The sequence below is a fragment of the Cebus imitator genome, unplaced genomic scaffold, assembly GCF_001604975.1.
Source record: "Cebus imitator isolate Cc_AM_T3 unplaced genomic scaffold, Cebus_imitator-1.0 Scaffold7, whole genome shotgun sequence".
Classification (NCBI taxonomy): Eukaryota; Metazoa; Chordata; class Mammalia; order Primates; family Cebidae; genus Cebus; species Cebus imitator.
In genome coordinates, this window is record NW_016107322.1 from 4,341,051 (window position 1) to 4,344,444 (window position 3,394).

At 39.2% G+C, this 3,394-nt stretch overlaps 1 pseudogene; it reads right to left on the reverse strand.

Annotated features, from left to right (window-relative positions):
• Positions 1 to 2,029: 2,029 nt before the first annotated feature.
• LOC108311762 lies at positions 2,030 to 3,035 on the reverse strand (annotated as a pseudogene).
• Between the last annotated feature and the right edge of the window lie 359 nt (positions 3,036 to 3,394).

The following is a 3,394-nucleotide window of genomic DNA, read 5'->3' on the forward strand; positions in this document are numbered from 1 at the left end:
AAAAAAAAAAAAAAGTCTATATCTCAGATGTCTCTTTGGCAATCTGAGAATTGAGAAAAGAAAGACATAAAATAAAGAGATGTTAAAAAGCAAACAAGATATGATAGAGAGCATTGAGAAAGTTGTTTTACCAGAGCACTCCAAATTCGGCTTCAAAGGGCAGAGAAGCTTTTATTATGTTTGAGATTGGTGTGTTATTTGATCACCCGACTATTGTAGCTGCTCAGAAATCTTTTAGAGATTTCTGCTAATTCAGTCATCACTTTTTAAGAAGGTCTGGAGGATAACCTTTTAGGCCTTTTCTGGGATGTAAACATCATTATCAATTGCCTGTAAGAATCTAAAGGTCATCCTAATTTATCACTGGCCAGTCTACCTCCCAGGTCAACCAAATTGTTACAATAAGCTCATCATCAATGCTTTTCTCTACCCAGCACAGCCTCCAGTATAAATGAGCCTTGAGCCGAGAAAAGATTGACTGACTGGAAACTTGAAGCTACCCGAGAATGAAGATGTTCATGTTCACTTCACTTGGGCTTTTGTGCATGATTCATAGCCCATTTCTCTCCAGAGCTGTTCAAGAGGAATTACACTAGGCTGGTCCTAAAGAGTTGTGGTCTTGAGCAGGACTATGTATTAATATGATCCATTATAGAGCAAGGAACAACAAAGCTGTTTTACATGCAGATAGTTTCAATTGACCAGTGCATCAGGAGTTCACATCAAGTACAATTGTCCAAGATTTGAAAACGTATCTTTTTAGACAGAATTCATGGGTGATGCTAAGGGATGTCAACTTAGTTCACTTAAGGTAGACAAACTCACTGAATGCAAGTGTATCTGATAACTGATTACTATATGAAACTTTATACAAAGCTCTCTTTGGGGATTCCTGGAACATACAGACTGGCAAACCAAATATAAGTGCCCGTTCCCCCTCCTCTTGATCCTACCTCACCCACCAGCTGTGCAATTGGAAGCATTTTCACAACTCTAAGCCACATCAAACACAAATTCTCAAAGCAATACACAAAGATGAGTTTGTGCCTAGACAACTCTAGATCAGGAAGAAATGCTCAAGACGTCTCTGGCCAGACTTCCCTCACCCGCTGAAATTCTCATCTCTGTCTTAGGCAACTCTTTTCTTTTTTTTTTAATTTAAAGGAAAATTTATTGAAGATCTGAAAAACAATTACTAAAAGCTTGACTTTTCCGGAAAACTAGCTACACAATGCATTGGGTTTTTTTTGTTTTGTTTTGTTTTGTTTTGAGACGGAGTTTTGCTCGTTACCCAGGCTGGAGTGCATGGCGTGATCTCGGCTCACTGCAACCTCCACCTCCTGGGTTCAAGCAATTCTCCTGCCTCAGCTTCCTGAGTAGTTTGGACTACAGGCATGCACCACCATGCCCAGCTAATTTTTATATTTTTAGTAGAGACGGGGTTTCACCATGTTGACCAGGATGGTCTCGATCTCTTGACCTCATGATCCACCCGCCTCGGCCTCCCAAAGTGCTAGGATTATAGGCATGAGCCACCGCACCCAGCCTTGCATTGTATCTATCATGTTAAAATGTCCATTAGACGCAAATACAAAAACCATGAAACAAGCCACCATTCTTTAACAATTTGAGCAAAGATAAAAGCCTAAGTAGCAACATGGATGACTTGCAAAGTATGGGCTCTCTACTTTAAGCATCGTTTAAAAGAAAAAAAAAAAGAAGCACAAACAGATAAGTGTGTTCAGTTACATACACTGAATTGAAACTTTGGCACTAGAATTAGAGCTTTTTGTCATATAGCATTAAAACGTACTATGAAAGTACATAGTGTCAAAGGAATAGAACCACCAGCATTCAAAAGCAGCTTTGTCAACTGGACAATAAAACACTCTACAGCAGTCCCTCTGTTGTCCATCACTGATTACACTGACAGCAACTTTGAAATGAAAAAAAAAAGTAAAAGAAAAAAGGAGCTATTAACTCTTTTATTTTCTCTGCTTAAAATCAAACAGAAAACAAACATCAATTGTTATACACCAACATCTTCAAAACATAGACTAAGAACAAAAATGTGTTTATGGAGATCCAAATATAAGTGAGAGCACCTCTCAGTTTTCCGGTAGTACTTAGGAGGAGCCACTTCATAATCGCTGGCACTAAACAAAGTTGCGGAATTCTTTGCCAGGTACTTTAGAAAATCATGAAGATAATTCAATAATAAAGCAAGGCTCTTCTCATCTAGAGGTGTATAGGCCAACATTGCTCCAATCCATACAAATAATCTCTGTAGATGTGGTACTCAATACACCCAGGAAATGGGTACCTCAAGGTGATCTGCAAGAATTTTGGCATACTGTGGTCTCTCAACTTTGTAGAGTAGGGTGCCCAAAATTACATTGAAGTATTCTTTTATCCCTGCCACAACTTCATTAACCACATACTCCTTATTATCTGTGTTTCCACAGATAATTTACATAATCCTCAAGAAAGGAATCTACATTCATCTTGGCAGGAATATAAAAGAGCTGTTTTTGCCTGGTAATTAAGTCCCAGTCATCAGCAAGCCACAGTTTTAGCTTCAACTCTGTTCATGAATATTTCCTTATTTTCAACAGTAGGATCTACCCAGGCCCTTCTCTTCCAAGGAGGCTGAGGGGTCTCGCGGGTACTGCCACCATCTCCATTTCCAGGTGTTTCCTGCTTGTTCTTTTTTGTTTTCACTTTTTCTATTGCAGACCAGATGTCTTCTTTCCTGGGGCAGCCCCTCTCATCTTCCCCTCTACATACTGCTTCTAATTGCCTTTTTGAAGTTCTCGCTGTTTCTGCAAATTGGTGTCCACATATTTGAGTACTCTGCTCTCCAGAACCCAATCATCCCAATTTTTATTCCAACTACTGTAATGTATAAAGTATTTTGCTTGTTTGTCCTTTATGGCAACCTTTATACACTTTGCTTCATAAAGAAGAGGCCCATGAAAGCACGGCACTCACTCACTCTCCTGGAATTTAGGCTTCGGGTCCTGCCTCAACACCATTTATAAGCCAAGTCCCAACTAAATTATTTTGCTAACTGGCTCCCCTCTCCAGATTTAGACATGAACCAAAATTTTCTTTACTCCTCTTCCCCTGGCAATGGCAAAGGACGATGAATATTTCTATAAGGGAAACTTTATCAACAACAAAAAACTGAATAAAAGAAAGTACAAAAGCATGAGTATATGTTCAGTTAACATATCCTGCCTGACATGGTTTGGTTTTGTCCCCACCAAAATCTTATCTTGAACTGTAACTCCCACAATTTCCGTGTGTCATGGAAGGAACTCTTTGGGAGGTGATTGGATTATAGTGTTAGTGAAAGAGTCTCACAAGATCTGATGGTTTTTGAAAATGGGAG